This window comes from Rhineura floridana, chromosome 6 (genome assembly GCF_030035675.1).
Source record: "Rhineura floridana isolate rRhiFlo1 chromosome 6, rRhiFlo1.hap2, whole genome shotgun sequence".
NCBI lineage: Eukaryota > Metazoa > Chordata > Lepidosauria > Squamata > Rhineuridae > Rhineura > Rhineura floridana.
This window is the reverse complement of record NC_084485.1, coordinates 52527319-52544642: the sequence shown is the minus strand read 5'-3', so window position 1 is coordinate 52544642 and position 17324 is coordinate 52527319.

Here is a 17324-nt window from a genome sequence, read left to right as displayed (position 1 = left end):
AGACAGGCACCATCTCTGTAATCTTTTCAGAGCCTTTTGAAGACTTTCCTCTTTCAACAAGGCTTTTAAGTTGAGATCTTATCCCAGTCTCCATATATGTTTTTAACCTTTTTTTAAAAAAGATGTCTTGGAAGCTTTTTAAAGATCTTTTAAATGTATTTTAAAGTCTGTTTTTATGATGTTTTTATGATGTTTTAAAGTGTTTTTAGTGCTTTTGTTTACAGCCCTGGGCTCCTGCTAGGAGGAAGGGCGGGATATAAATCAAATAATAAATAAATAAATAAATAAATAAATAAATAGGATGCAGTTCATCAGGCCCTGGAGATTCAAACTCATTCAAAGTAATTAGGTATTCCTTGATTTGTCTATCAGTTTCAATCTGCAACCCTTCAACTTGTATTTCACATCTGCCAGGAGGGTCATAGACCCTCCTTTGTGAGAAGACTCAGCAAAAGTAGGAATTGAGCACTTCTGCCTTTTCATTGTCATCTGTTATCATTTTGCCATCCTCATTGAGTAGCTGTGCCACCATTTCTTAGTTCTCGTGTCTTTTACTATGGATGTATCTGAGGAAAGCTTTTTTTGTTCCTTTTAGCATCCCTCACTAACCTCAGCTCATTCTCAGCTTTAGCTTTTCTGACCTCTGCAATTCTGTGCTCTTCCTTTGTGGCCTGGCCTTCCTTCCACTTTTTGTATGTGTCCTTTTTGTTTGCTTGTTTTCAGGTCATCTCTAAGCTTTTTGTGAAGCCACATCAGCTCCTTCTGCTGTCTTCCACCTTTCTTCCTTGCTGGAATTGTTTGCAATTGTGTCTTTAGAATTTCCTTTTTTAGAAACTCCCATGCTTTTCTCATTGGGGTTGCTTGCCATGAGAATTTACTTGTCATTGTTCTGAGATTATTAAAATTGACTCTCCTGAAGTCCAGGGTACGCGTATATCTACTTTCAACTTTTGCTTCCTTTAAAATCAAGAAGTCAAGCATAACATGGTCACTTTCCCTGAGTTCCTGTAACTGCCACTTCATCTGCTAAGTCATCTCTATTGGTTAGAATCAAGTCAAGGATAACTGATCCTCCAGTTTTCCACTTTCTGTAGAAGAAAGTTAACAGCAACACAAGTCAGGAATTTCTTGGAGGGGCTGTGTTTGGCAGAACTTGTCTTCCAACAGCTATCAAGGTAATTGAAGTCCCCCATTACTACTAAATCATTCCTCCTTGAAACATTGGAAATTTGCTTTTCAAAAGTTCTTCTCCTTGATTGGGTGGTAGGTAGTTCCTTTTATTCCTTGCTCCATTAATTTTAATCCAGATGCTCTTGGCGGGGCTACCAAGCTAATCCTCCTGTGTTTCTGTGCAAGGATATATATTTTTAACATATAGTGCAACTGCACCTCCCTTTCTATTCCTTCTGTGCTTTTTGAACAAGTTGTAGCCTTCACTTGCTGTACTCCAGTCATGGGAGTCATCCCACCAAGTTTCAGTTATATCTATCAAGTTGTATTTACCCTCTTATATTAATCCTCTTAACACAGTTGTTTCCACTAAAGCTGTAATAGATTGTGGCTTGGCCAAGGCCATACTGTGTTAGCATCATGGAGTAGGGGTGATGTGAACCTAAGGCTCTTCATTAATCCTGTATAACAACAACAAAACCTCAGGTAACCAATATGGTGCCTTTCAGATGTTGTGGACTACAAATGGCATCATCCCTGACCATTAACTGTGCTGGCTGGGGCTATTGGAGCTGGAGTCCAACAACTTCTGAAGGGCAGCTTGTTGGCTACCTCTGATGCAACTCTTTCACGTTGCCGCTCCCAGTTGAGGTAGAATGTATATTGGATTATAAATGTGAGTATAATTAAGTGTTGTTGAGGAAAGGGGCTTCACATGGATTTCCAGTATTTGTTTCAATTGGATGGATGGCTGCACACCCTACCCCACAAAAAGTGGTGAAACAAGATGTGAAGAGAAGCAAAATAAATGCTTTTCATAATTTCGGCTAAATAGTGTGGGATACATTAGGGATGCAAGCCTATACATATTTGACAGTAATCCCTACTGAACTCAGTGTTCATGCTTCCATGAAAACTTGCCTAGGTTTGAGCTACATGGCTATGATCCTATGCCCCATCAAACATAATGGACATTTGTGAGTCCATATAAAGCTGGTGTGGGGAACCTTTGGCCCTCCAGATCTTGCTGAATTACAGTTCCCATCAGCCTTGACTATTGCCCATGCTGGCTGGAGTTGATGGGAGTTGTAGTTTAGCAACGTCTGGAGGGCCAAAAGTTCCCCACTCCTAAATCGGAACACAGGAAGCTGCTTTGTACTAAGTCAGACCACTGGCCTATCTAGCATAGTATTGCCTACAGTGACTGGCAGTCAGTCCAAGGTTTCAGATGGGGGACATACACAGCCCTACCTGGAGATGTTGGAGTTTGAACCTGGAGCCTTCTGTATGCAAAGCAGATATTTTACCACTGAACCACTAAGGCCAATGTTTCTGTACAAGACAACAGTAATTCCCATCTAGTTTGAAACGGTAAGCAACTAGGTGGGAATATCCAAAGGTACTAGGTCTGGGTGTCATGAGTGCCTTCTGAAAATAGGATGGTCTGTTCTAATCCTCCTCCACATCCAGAAAAATTGATTTGAATTGATTTCTGAAAATAATTGATAATCCAATAAGGGGGAGAAATGTAGCTAATGCTATAAGGAAGTTGGGCAGGCTATAAAACTGCCTACCTCAAAATGTACAGCTGCAGCAGGAGAAGCCATTCTAAGCTGCCATTGATTTGATCATAACCAGCTAATTGATTCTAGGCAAGGTCTTTCTCGTCTCAGAAACACAAGATTCCTTTATTAAGCCTGGCGTTGGTTTTTGCCTCAGTCTGCACCACAAATTCAACAAGAAACAAATTACAGGAGTGCAGTCCTGTAGCTCATAAGTCTTCTAAGGTTAATTTCTTTGTTCCTCTTGCAAAATGGGAGAAAGTTTTCACTTGCATTGGGTATTACTACACACGCAAAAACTTCAAAGAAAGGCACGGTATTTCAATATCAAAGGGTAAAACAAAAAATAAGAATACATTTACAGTACACGGCGTGGGACCGCAGTATCTTGTGGAACGCCTCTCCCGCTATGAACCGACCCGGTCACTTCGCTCAGCATCTAAGGCCCTCCTCCGGGTACCAACCCATCGGGAAGCCCGGAGGACAGTTACTCGATCTAGGGCCTTTTCTATAGTGGCCCCCGAACTGTGGAATAGCCTCCCCGAAGAAGTACGCCTGGCGCCGACGCTTCTATCTTTTCGGCACCAGGTTAAGACCTGGCTATGCTCCCAGGCATTTTAATGCGTTTAATGTTACAATTTTAAATCTCTTTGTTTACTGTTTATTTATTGTGATATTTTGTATTTCTGTATTTTTAATCTTTTGTACACCGCCCAGAGAGCTACTCACTATGGGCGGTTTAAAAATGAAATAAATAAATAAATAAATAAAATTATGTGTGTGTGTGTGCAACTTTAATTCTATGCCTACCTTTAGTCATTCTGTGCTCTAAAGGAGACAGAAAAATAGCTCATTGTCCTCCAATACCACATCATGATGTACATCTAAAGGGAATTTTTATAAACTGATGTGTATTAGTCAGTATTTTTTCAGCATACTGTACCAAGTTGATTGAGGTATGTACATGTGCAAGAATGAAAATATGCAAATTCAGCATTTTTCTAAATGTGTGTTTATTTCCAGATTAAGTAACCATGTATGCATGGGAAAATGTACAAAGATAAGTACTAGGAGAGGGTGTTGACAAAGACAGATAAAATGAGGTAACAATATGGTCTGAACACAAGTGAAGGATTTTGCATACAGAAGCAAAGTTGATTGAAAACAAACATGGATACATATGATTTGCCTTTGCTGTTTTGTTACAATTGCAGAGATCTGGGTTAGTGTTAGAGATTTCCTACTACCTTTGACTTTTCAGTTCAACCATCTTCGCTGTAGTCTTTCCAGATCTTCCAAATTTAGTGGAGTAGGCTCTGTATTAGAGAATATAGGCAAGAATATTGTGATTGCAGAGAGAGAGGTGGAGTCTAGCAATAGCTCCATAAATGCCCTATCTAAGGCGTATATAGAGGGCTGAATCTGCTTAATTGTATGTATATTCTTTTATGTATAGCTGTGCCATTGCAAGTAAAATAGAATAGTAGAGTTGGAAGGAGCCTATAAGGCCATCGAGTCCAACCCCCTGCTCAATGCAGGAATCCAAATCAAAGCATTCCAGACAGATGGCTGTCCAGCTGCCTCTTGAATGTCTCCAGTGTCGGAGAGCCCACTACCTGTCTAGGTAATTGGTTCCATTGTCGTATGGCTCTAACAGTTAGGAATTTTTTCCTGATATCCAGTCAAAATCTGGCTTCCTGCAGCTTGAGCCCATTATTCTGTGTCCTGCACTCTGGAACAATCGAGAAGAGATCCCAGCCCTCCTCTATGTGACAGCCTTTCATGTACTTGAAGAGTGCTATCATATCGCCCCTCAGTCTTCTCTTCTCAAGACTAAACATGCCCAGTTCTTTCAGTCTCTCCTCATAGGGCTTTATTTCCAGTCCCTGATCATCTTTGTTGCCCTCCTCTGAACCCGTTCCAGTTTGTCTGCATCCTTCTTGAAGTGCAGAGACCAGAACTGGATGCAGTATTCAAGATGAGGCCTAACCAGTGCTGAATAGAGGGGAACTAATACTTCACGCGATTTGGAAACTATACTTCTGTTAATGCAGCCTAATATAGCATTTGCCTTTTTTGCAGCCACATCACACTGTTGGCTCACATTCAGCTTGTGATCAATGACAATTCCAAGATCCTTCTCACATGTATTGCTGAGCCAAGTATCCCCCATCTTATAACTGTGCATTTGGTTTCTTTTTCCTAAGTGCAGAACTTTGCATTTATCCCTGTTTAATTTCATTCTGTTGTTTTCAGCCCAATGCTCTAGCCTATCAAGAACCCTTTGAAATTTGTTTCTGTGTTCTATGGCATTAGCTATGCACCCCAATTTTGTATCATCTTCAAATTTGATAAGCGTGCTCTGTACCTCCTCATCCAAGTCATTAATAAAAATGTTGAAGAGCACTGGGGCCCGGACTGAGTCCTGTGGTACCCCACTCGTTATTTCCGCCCAGTTTGAGAAGGAACCATTGATAAGCACTCTTTGAGTACGATTCTGGAGCCAACTGTGGATCCACCTGATAGTTGTTCCATCCAGCCCATATTTAGCTAGCTTGCTAATCAGAATATCATGGGGTACTTTGTCAAAAGCTTTGCTGAAGTTGAGATATATTATGTCCACAGCATTCCCACAGTCTAAAAAGAATCTTTTTAGGCTGCGTTCTTTAAGAAGTAAATTCACTAATAGGCAAAAAACCTTGTAGTTTAAGAATGTACCTATAGCCAACAGATATTTCTATCAAACTTTAAAAAGCAGGGAAATTGGGCAGCTATAGTGAATGCACCAGGGGAGCAGGAGACCTGTCCTCCTCTCTGAGATATTGTACTGCCCTACAAATTTGTAAAAATGCAAACACAGTTTGGGTTGGTCTTTCACAGTCCAATCCACTTGCTGTGTAGCTTGGAAGAGGAGGAGATTGGGTGGGTGGGTACTGGGCAGAGGGGAAGCCCCTTTCATTTCCAAAAGGAAAACATTGCAAACAGTATCATTGTTTTTCAGGGTTTCCTCCACATGTAGCCTCCCACTCAAATTTAAACCAAAGCTGTCCCTGGCCACACTAGACTGTTATTTCACTTTAGGCAGTCATGGATTCTCCCAAAGAATCCTGGGAAGAGTAATTACTGAAGGGTGCTGACAGTTGCTTGGAGAGGCCCTGTTCCCCTCACAGAACTTCAATCAGAGTGGCTGACTGTTAAACCCCTCTGGCCACTGGAGCTCTGTCAGCGGAATAGCAGTCTCCTCTCAGCACCCTTCCAGTACACTTTCCAGGATTTTTTTGGGGAACCCATGACTGTCCCATGTGAAATCAAAGTCTGGTGTGGGTGTGGCCCCCTGATTAGGCAAGCTCAGCAGCTGTGAGTCTGGTTTTTAGAACACTGACAGTTGGTTCTTACTGAGCATGCCTGACATTATCATTGAGTTCAAGCCAAAATTATTAAATTAATTAAAAATCAGCCAGGCATTTTTTTAGCTTTTAAATTGCAGAAGATTAAGGTCAGAGTATGGGGCAAGGTCAGTGATAGGATTACAGGTACTCTGTGAACATGGCTGATTTTTAATTCATTTCAACAGATTATGAGAACTCTTGACAGAAACAAGTCCAAAAGGGGTCTGGTACATCTCTCTCTCTTTTTACACTTTGAACTCTCTGTTCTCTCTGACTGTTCTGTGTATCACCATGAAAGTTTAGAGGGTTGTTAAGCAAGCGTTTCTGAGTTCAGGACTATAGGTTTTCTAAGGTTTTGTTCTGAAATGAGCTTATGGGAAGGATCAGAATGGCAGGGGGTATTTTTAATGTAACATTGCGGAATGCAAAAAATTCATGCTGACTATAGTATACAGCCACTCTAGTGGCTGTATAATTCTTTGTAGGAATGCATGGTGACACAAGCTGTCATAGGAGTGACTGTGGATTGTAGGTCAAAGTAACAGAGAGAGAGAGAGAGAGTATAGTTGAGGGGGCTGGGGGCTTCACACCAGTTGCCAAGCATCCTATGTGCATGAGATCAGCACAGGAGCATTGAGTTATCTCTATTGGCTATCTACTGCTCTTTTGAACTGGAATTATCCTATAGCCTTGCGGGATATCAAGGCCATGATAATGGAAGATGAATGACTAAGCTTCAGTAGGGTAGTAAAGTAGTATATAAGACTGATAGTGCCCCCTGCTCAGGAAAACCCCACCACATACCTTGAGACAGGAGGGAGGAAGATGTGTTTTGACTGTCAGATGTTTGGCACCATTGCTTAAATCAGAGAGGGGATTCTACAGCAACTGTAAGGGCTTATCTGTAACTGTTAGATCTTAACTGTAAGATTATGGGGTTTGTGGGTTCTTTTGCTTTACTTAGTTCTTTTTGCCCTCATCCTATGAATGAAGAGCTGTTAAAGAGTACACCAGATGTTTTCTTTCATTGCCGACCTGAATCATATAAACAGCCTCTGTGCCTTTGGCAGAACAGACTCAGCCTATACCCTATAGTTGTTAGGGTCTATAGGTTGCATGCCTTCCTAGGGAGGCACCATAGATTGCTCAGGAGTAAAGGATATAGAAGGTGATAGATATAATTTCTGACATTTCTTTTAAAAGTACAGTACTACCTCAGTTAATGAAGAACATGAATTCCTGGACATTACTTCTTTAACATAAACTGTTGTACCAGAGGTAGGAATAACCAAAAGAAGAAGAGCAGTACAATATATTTCAGCAAACTTTTTATTCAAGGCTAACAATACACATGTCTGAAATGAAACAACCAGGGCGGGTAAGCCTTGCATACAGACCACTAGAAGGCTTCTTCCAAAATGCATCCAGGTATGCCTGCCTTGCCTTTTTTCTTTTATCATGTAGCATCTTGCTATAGCAATCTAAAGCTTTGAGCACAGTTCTCCTCTCCGTACACTCGAGCAGGCAGGCAAGGGGCAGCCACCCTCCCCCGTGCTTTCTCTCTCTCTCTCTCTCTCTGCCATCCTCTCCACACTCAAGCAAACGTGTCTGTGGTAAACAGTGCTTCCAGGGCACCTGAAGCACTGTTTACTGTGGAGGTGCCGCATCACCTGGCAAGGAACACCATTCCAGCCATGTGTGAGGGAGCTGCCTGCAGCAGCCGCAGTCCAATAGACCAAAAGAGCCACATTCTGACTATGTCAAAGTGTGCGTCCCCCATTGCCCACACACACAAAACATACTTTTGAGTAAACAGCACTTTCCTAGATGGATCAATGGCCTGACACATACTAAAACATCTTCACATGTTCATTATGTTTGATATATAAAATAGAGATGCTTAAACACCACAGGGGGGGACATTTATGCATTGGCAAAATAGGACAAAAAGAACAGCGATTTGCATGCAATTTGCATATGCTGTTGTTGTTATGTGCCTTCAAGTCGATTACGACTTATGGCAACCCTATGAATCAGTGACCTCCAAGAGCATCTGTCATGAACCACCCTGTTCAGATCTTGTAAGTTCTGGTATGTGGCTTGGATATATGCAAATATATATAATTACTAGAATTTAAATAGAAATTCAGTACAACTCACCAGAGTTGCTTTTCCAGCACACTAGAAATAGCTACTGTAAAGTTTTAAAATCAGGCACTATTGCAACTATTAACACAGCAGCAATCATTGTGTCCCATTCTTTGTCTGAGCACCTACCATTGGTTCTCTCCGTTTGGATTGTCAATCTAAGATGCATACCACTCCACTCAATAGAAAAAAAGTCTCAGTCTGGGCTTCACCAAGCATGGCTAGTACAGGAAACAAAAGTATCTTGTGATACCTTAAACAACATACAGATTTATTACACACTAACATCATGATGTTGGCAGGGGAGAGTGGAAATGTGTATTCCTCATATCTTTCCTTTTTAGAAATATATTTCCTACTTTTTCTTGGTAGGGTGGGAGCTGTAAATTCTTGTTGTTTTGTATATGTGGGCTTACCAGTAAAATAACAGAATCATAGAACCGGAAGTGACCTTGGAGGTTAAAAAGGTAAAGGTGTCCTTGCACTTATAGTGCGAGTCATTTCCGACTCTTAGGGTGACGTCTTGCGACGTTTACTAGGCAGACCATATATATGGGGTGGGATTGCCAGTTCCTTCCCCGGCCTTCTTTACCCCCCAGCATATGCCGGGTACTCATTTTACCGACACGGATGGATGGAAGGCTGAGTGGACCTCAACCCCTTTTACCGGAGATTCGACTTCCTCCTTCCGTTGGAATCGAACTCCGGCCATGAGCAGAGCTTCAGCTGCGTTACCGCCGCTTACCACTCTGCGCCTTGGAGGTTATCTAGTCCAAAACCGTGCTCAGTGCAAAATCTGCACTGTGGGTTACAACTACAGGTCCCCTGACAGGTGGTGTTGGTTCAGGTTTTGCTTAATTTTTTGGGTGTGTGTGTGTTTTATCTCCACTTTTTCTTGGAGGTGGGAGGTGAAAGGATTCTGAATTTTGTTTCCAGGTCCTGGGGCTTTCCAGTAAAAAGGATCAAAGTGAGAATATAGCAAAAGGTTGTTGTTGTTATGTGCCTTTAAGTTGACTATGACTTATGGCAACCCTATGAATCAGCATATGGACCATATGAAATTTGTAGAATAGTAGAAAAAGAGGAAAGCCAAATAAGAGATGGATTGATTCCATAAAGGAAGCCACAGACGTGAACTTACAAGATCTGAACAGGGTGCTTCATGACAGATGCTCTTGGAGGTCACTGATTCATAGGGTCACCATAATTCATAGTCAACTTGGAGGCACATAACAACAACAACATGAATCAGCAACCTCCAAGAGCATCTGTCGTGAACCACCCTGTTCAGATCTTGTAAGTTCAGGTCTGTGGCTTCCTTTATGGAATCAATCCATCGCTTGTTTGGCTTTCCTCTTCTTCTACTCCCTGCTGTTTTTCCCACCATTATTGTCTTTTCTAGTGAATCATGTCTTCTCATGATGTGTCCAAAGTATGATAACCTCAGTTTCATCATTTTAGCTTCTAATGATAGTTCTGGTTTAATTTGTTCTAACACCCAATCATTTGTCTTTTTTGCAGTCCATGGTATGCACAAAGCTCTCCTCCAACACCACATTTCAAATGAGTTGATTTTTCTCTTATCCCCTTTTTTCACTGTCCAACTTTCACATCCATACATAGAGGTCAGGAATACCATGGTCTGAATGATCCTGACTTTAGTGTTCAGTGATACATCTTTGTATTTGAGGACCTTTTCTAGTTCTCTCACAGCTGCCCTCCCCACTCCTAGCCTTCTTCTGATTTCTTGACTATTGTCTCCATTTTGGTTAATGACTGTGACAAGGTATTGATAAACCTTGACTTGTTCAATGTCCTCATTGTCAACTTTAAAGTTACATAAATCTGCTGTTGTCATTACTTTAGTCTTTTTGACGTTCAGCTGTAGTCCTGCTTTTGTGCTTTCCTCTTTAACTTTCATCAGCATTTGTTTTAAATCATTACTGGTTTCTGCTAGTAGTATGGTATTGTCTGCATATCTTAAATTATTGATATTTCTCCCTCCAATTTTCACACCTCCTTCATCTTGGTCCAGTCCCACTTTCCGTATGATATGTTCTGCGTATAGATTAAATAAACAGAGTGACAAAATACACCCCTGTCTCACACCCTTTCCGATGGGGAACCAATCGGTTTCTCCATATTCTGTCCTTACAGTAGCCTCTTGTTCAGAGTATAGATTGTGTATCAGGACAGTCAGATGCTGTGGCACCCCCATTCTTTTAAAGCATTCCATAGTTTTTCATAATCTACACAGTTAAAAGCTTTGCTGTAATCTATAAAGCACAGGGTGATTTTCTTCTGAAATTCCTTGGACCATTCCATTATCCAACTTATGTTTGCGATATGAACTCTGGTGCCTCTTCCCTTTCTAAATCCAGCTTGGATGTCTGGCATTTCTTGCTCCATATATGGTAAGAGCCTTTGTTTGTAGAATCTTGACCATTACTTTACTTGCATGGGATATTAAGGCAATAGTTCGATAGACCAGTTAGTCATGGAACCGACCAGAGAGACGGCAACCCTGGACTTAATCCTCAGTGGGGACCGGGACCTGGTGCGAGATGTAAGCTTTGTCGAACCAATTGGGAGCAGTGACCATAGTGCTATTAAATTAAACATACATGTAAATGGCCAATTGCCAAGAAAATCCAACATGGTCACATTTGACTTCAAAAGAGGAAGCTTCACAAAAATGAGGGGATTGGTAAAAAGAAAGCTGAAAAACAATGTCCAGAGGGTCACATCACTTGAAAATGCTTGGAAGTTGTTTAAAAACACTATATTAGAAGCTCAACTGGAGTGCATACCGCAGATCAGAAAAGGTACCAGCAGGGCCAAGAAGATACCAGCATGGTTAATGAGCAAAGTCAAGGAAGCTCTTAGAGGCAAAAAGTCTTCCTTCAGAAAATGGAAGTCTTGTCCGAATAAAAAAAATAAAAAGGAACACAAACTCTGGCAAAAGAAATGCAAGAAGACAATAAGGGATGCTAAAAAAGAATTTGAGGAGCACATTGCTAAGAACATAAAAACCAACAACAAAAAATTCTATAAATACATTCAAAGCAGGAGACCATCTAGGGAGGCGAATGGACCCTTGGATGATAAGGGAGTCAAAGGTGTACTAAAGAATGATAAGGAGATTGCAGAGAAGCTAAATGAATTCTTTGCACCTGTCTTCACAGTGGAAGATATAGGGCAGATCCCTGAACCTGAATTAACATTTGCAGGAAGGGATTCTGAGGAACTGAGATAAATAGTGGCAATGAGAGAGGAAGTTCTAGGCTTAATAGACAATATAAAAACTGACAAATCACCGGGCCCGGATGGCATCCACCTGAGAGTTCTCAAAGAACTCAAATGTGAAATTGCTGATCTGCTAACTAAAATATGTAACTTGTCCCCCAGGTCCTCCTCTGTGCCTGAGGACTGGAAAGTGGCAAATGTAACACCAATCTTCAAAAAGGGATCTAGGGGGGATCCTGGAAATTACAGGCCAGTTAGCTTAACTTCCATCCCCGGACAACTGGTAGAAAATATTATTAAAGCTAGATTAACTAAGCACATAGAAGAACAAGCCTTGCTGAAGCAGAGCCAGCATGGCTTCTGCAAGGGAAAGCTCTGTCTCAGTAACCTATTAGAATTCTTTGAGAGTGTCAACAAGCATATAGATAGAGGTGATCCAGTGGACATAGTGTACTTAGACTTTCAAAAAGCTTTTGACAAGGTACCTCACCAAAGACTTCTGAGGAAGCTTAGCAGTCATGGAATAAGAGGAGAGGTCCTCTTGTGGATAAGGAATTGGTTAAGAAGCAGAAAGCAAAGAGTAGGAATAAATGGACAGTTCTCCCAATGGAGGGCTGTAGAAAGTGGAGTCCCTCAAGGATCGGTATTGGGACCTGTACTTTTCAACTTGTTCATTAATGACCTAGAATTAGGAGTGAGCAGTGAAGTGGCCAAGTTTGCTGACGATACTAAATTGTTCAGGGTTGTTAAAACAAAAAGGGATTGCAAAGAGCTCCGAAAAGACCTCTCCAAACTGAGTGAATGGGCGGAAAAATGGTAAATGCAATTCAATATAAACAAGTGTAAAATTATGCATATTGGAGCAAAAAATCTTAATTTCACATATGCGCTCATGGGGTCTGAACTGGCGGTGACTGACCAGGAGAGAGACCTCGGGGTTGTAGTGGACAGCACGATGAAAATGTCGACCCCGTGTGCGGCAGCTGTGAAAAAGGCAAATTCCATGCTAAGGATAATTAGGAAAGGTATTGAAAATAAAGCAGCCGATATCATAATGCCATTGTATGAATCTATGGTGTGGCCGCATTTGGAATACTGTGTACAGTTCTGGTTGCCTCATCTCAAAAAGGATATTATAGAGTTGGAAAAGGTTCAGAGGAGGGCAACCAGAATGATCAAGGGGATGGAGCGACTCCCTTATGAGGAAAGGTTGCAGCATTTGGGGCTTTTTAGTTTAGAGAAAAGGCGGGACATGAAAAGGAGACATGAGAGAAGTGTATAAAATTATGCATGGCATTGAGAAAGTGGATGGAGACAAGTTTTTCTCCCTCTCTCATAATACTAGAACACGTGGACATTCAAAGAAGCTGAATGTTGGAAGATTCAGGACAGACAAAAGGAAGTACTTCTTTACTCAGCGCATAGTTAAACTATGGAATTTGCTCCCAGAAGACGCAGTAATGGCTACCAGCTTGGATGGCTTTAAAAGAAGATTAGACAAATTCATGGAGGACAGGGCTATCAATGGCTACTAGCCATGATGGCTGTGCTCTGCCACCCTAGTCAAAGGCAGCATGCTTCTGAAGACCAGTTGCCGGAAGCCTCAGGAGGGGAGAGTGTTCTTGCACTCAGGTCCTGCTTGCGGGCTTCCCCCAGGCACCTGGTTGGCCACTGTGAGAACAGGATACTGGACTAGATGGGCCACTGGCCTGATCCAGCAGGCTCTTCTTATGTTCTTATGTTCTTAATTACTGCATTCCCTGGGATCCCTTTGCTTTGGAATTGGGATGTATATTGAACGCTTCCAGTCTGTGTGCCAGTGTTTAGTTCTCCATTTTCTTGACAGATTTAGTCAAATTTTGGACAGATTCAGTCTCAGCAGCTTGTAGCAACTCTATTGTTATGCCATCTGTTTCTGGTGCTTTGTTTCTTCCAAGTATTTTAAGAGGAGCTTTCATCTCACATTCTAGAATTTCTGGTTCTTCATCATATGGTTCCTAGAGTTCTTCAGTGTATTGCTTCCATCTTCCTTTTATTTCATCTCGGTCAGCCAGAGGCTGGTGTGCACAGATGCGAAAGGAGAGTCCAGAGATGTACAACGCACACAATAGGAACATGGAATGTGAGAAGCATGAACCAGGGAAACTTAGAAATTGTCAAGCAAGAAATGGAACATATCAGCATTACAATACTTGCTGTGAGTGAATTAAAATGGACGGGAATGGGACATTTTCAATCAGGCAACTACAAAATATTTTATGCAGGAAATGAGAAATTAAGAAGAAATGGGGTTGCTTTAATAGTGAGAAGTGATGTAGCAAGAGCAATCAGGAGCTACAACACAAGGTCTGAGCAAGTTATATCAATGAGATTAAATGGGAAACCTATTAACATAACCATCATCCAAGTCTATGCTCCAACAGCAAACGCAGAAGAAGAGGAATTAGAGTTTACTCAGAAGTACAGGAAGAAATTGATCACACACCAAAACAAGATGTTCTGATAATCATGGGGGACTGGAATGCAAAAGTAGGGAACAGAGAAGAACTAGGAATTGTGGGGAAATGGAGCTTAGGAGACAGAAATGAAGCAGGAGAAAGATTTATTGAATTCTGTGGAGCCAATAATTTGTTTCTTGCGAACACATTTTTTGAGCAACCGAAAAGATGACTGTACACGTGGACATCACCAAATGGTCAATATAGGAATCAAATTATATAATCAATTTGGTAGCAGAAGATGGAGAAGTTCCATACTTTTTGCGGAAACAAGACCAGGAGCAGACTGCAGTACAGATCATGAACTGGTTGAGAGGGGGGTTAATGTGAAGGCTATGGGGATTGGGTACAGGCTTAGGGAATGAGTCCACTTCAGAAAAAAACAAGCTTTCATTTTTCTTCATTCGCTATCAAGGGGAATCATAAATGGCTACACCTCTTTTCCCTCTTTCAAGAAATTTGGGTGAAATTTGCTGGTATAGTAGCTAAAGGAGATAAATCCTACCAAATTACAGAAAAATAAACCCATGAGATTTGGGGCTGGGCAACTTGAAAAGTTGATTAAAAAAAAAACTTCTATAACTTTGAATTTTTTTTCTTTGCAGGATTGGATAAAATTAGCAAGCATGACAGAGCCTTCTGATACAGTCTGCCAAATTTTGCAAGGATAGCTGCAGTGGTTTTCCTGCAATGGCAAACTTTTCAGTTTGGGGTGGGTAAAAAAGGAATTGCCTGTTCTCCCATAGTGTTTAGTGGGCAATTGGTCTGAAAACTGCGGAGAGATGAGAGAGATGCCCCAATTATCCTCACAGAGCTACAATTTCTAGAGTGGTTTAACAGTCAGTCCCTCTTCCCAGAGAACTCTGGGAATTGTAGCTTTGTGAGGGGAACAGGGGTCTCCTAACTCTCAGCACCCTTCACAAACTCCACTTCCCAGGATTCTTTGGGGGGAGTAATGACTGTTGAAAGTAGATTAATAGTGAAATAAATGTATGGCGTGAATGTGGCCAGTGAGACCTGAAAAGCACTGTAGAAGTAAGCCTTGATAAACAAGATTTTTGCAGCCAAAGCTGCATACAGCTCAGTTTCTGAACCTGTGTATAGCCATGGGTGAAACCCTGTTTCCCCTTTTCTAATCAACAGGCTTTAGCTGCAAACACCTTGGAGTAAGTCCCATTGAGCTCAGTGGGCTCACGTCAGAGCTGTGATGCCTAGCTAGGATTGCAGCATATATATTTATAACAGAGAGATGATAGAAACCCAGGAATTCTCTTTGGGTTTGCCATCCCCTACATGCTCCTCTCCTCTTCCTAAGCAGGAGGTCTTGAATCAGCCCTGATGCTCCTCCTCCTCACTTACTCAGTCCTGGTGCTGACCTACATTATTTCAATATTCCTTACAACAGGCCGGTAGGGTAGTATTATCCCCATATTTCATAGGGGAAGTTGCCTAAAGGTTCCCTAGAGGGTTTAATGGCTGAGATACAAATTGAACCAAGTCCTTCCTGGAGTACAGGTCATACACACCACCTCCCACTGATACCTTCCACTTCTTCTGGGCTCTGTTATGTGATGCATATCGCAGCATACATTGGGAACCAGCTGCTCCTGCATGGCAATTCATTTTTCCAAGGAAAGTGAATGATGAATGTCTATATAGTAAGAAGAGGAAAGCTGGTGAAACATGGAGGAGAGTGCAAGGCATGGAGGAGAGTGTGTGACAGGATTTTCCAGACTCATCACACAGCCAATTGCTTAGGGATGATGGCATGCAGGGCATCTCCAGCCTGGGCCTGTTCAGCTGTGGAGGTGGTTAACTTCCTAATTAGAAAACACTGGAATTGTCTTTTTTTAAATTTTCCCCACTGAGCAGATGGATTAAATTGCTTGTGAAGACGCTTCATTTCTTGTTCTGATTATGAAGGGGCTGCCTTGGGGCCCTAATAGCCTCTCAGGGACTTGGGAAGTAGCAGTTGGAGATGGCACTTTTAAAATATATTTCTCTTATTGCTAAAGCAAAACAGTTCCCATCAATTTCCCCCATCACTGGCTGCTAAATGACATCTGGGTTTTCTTTTAAAGCTTGTCTACGAGGCAATGTTGTGCCACGTTAACTAGAAGGATAAATTTAGAGTGTTTTCATTAGACCACTGTCAATTGCCATTTGAACATTCTGCTGGTCAGGTCCCATGTTTGAGGGGAACCTGGTTGGTGGGCTTACGTAGTGGCAGAGGCAGGGACGTCATAGGAAATTGAAGTGGTGGCTAGTACCAGCCTAGAAATATACGGGACACACATTAGTGGTGCTGGGGTGCTGGAACAATAGCAGATGCTCAAGGATGCCATGTTCTGATGTTGGCCCTAGCATGCTGATTCTGGTTTAAGAAGAAACTCCTTAGGTCATATCCAACTAAGCAAAATTCAGAGTAGACTCGTTGAAATAAATGCACTTGTTACTTAAATCTGTTGATTTCAATGGGTTTTACTCTGAGCATGATCAGCATAGGATATCACCCCTTTTCTTTTGAACATGTACTTTTCCCAGTTCCCATTTCTAATTGTTTTCTTTCAGTGTAAAGGGACAGTAAATTATTTGCAGTAAAATAAAATGAAGAATGTATAACGTAACTGAGCCCTGTTGGATTAGACCAAGGGTGTATCTGCCTTTGTATTTAAGATCAGTAGAGGAGCCCCTGCTTGTGGTCCCACCATTGAATGAGATCCGTGGAGCAGGGGTGCATGGGAGGTCCTTTTCTGTGGTGGCTCCACACTTATGGCGTGACTTCCCTTCTGACATGCATCATGCACAAATATTATTGATATTTCGTCAACAAGTGAAGATATACCTCTTTGCCCAGGTTTTTGGGAGGGGTGGAGTTTAATGCTGATTGATAGACTGTTTTATTCGTTCCCCGTTGCCATTTGTTTTTAAAACTGATGTTTTATGTATGTTTAATGTTCTATATAGTTTCATCTTTGAAATATTGTTAAGTATGGTTTTAATATTCCAAGTATTCCTGCCCTGAGACCATTTGGTGAAGGGCGGGGTTATAAGTATGCTAAATCAATAAATGTGGCTCAATATCTTGTTGTCAGCAAGGAATCCCCATCAGGCAACACATGAAGGCAACCCCACTCCTATGGAATGCTGGCATTAAACAATGGGAAGCTAGGGTGGCTGGGAGAAAAAAGAGGAGAGGGTTCCTGAACCTTTGACAGCTGTCTAGAAGGGGGGATTTCAGTAGGTATAACTTAGGGTTCAGGAACCTGAGGCCCAAGGGCCAAATGCAGCCCTGCAGGCCTCCCTGTCTG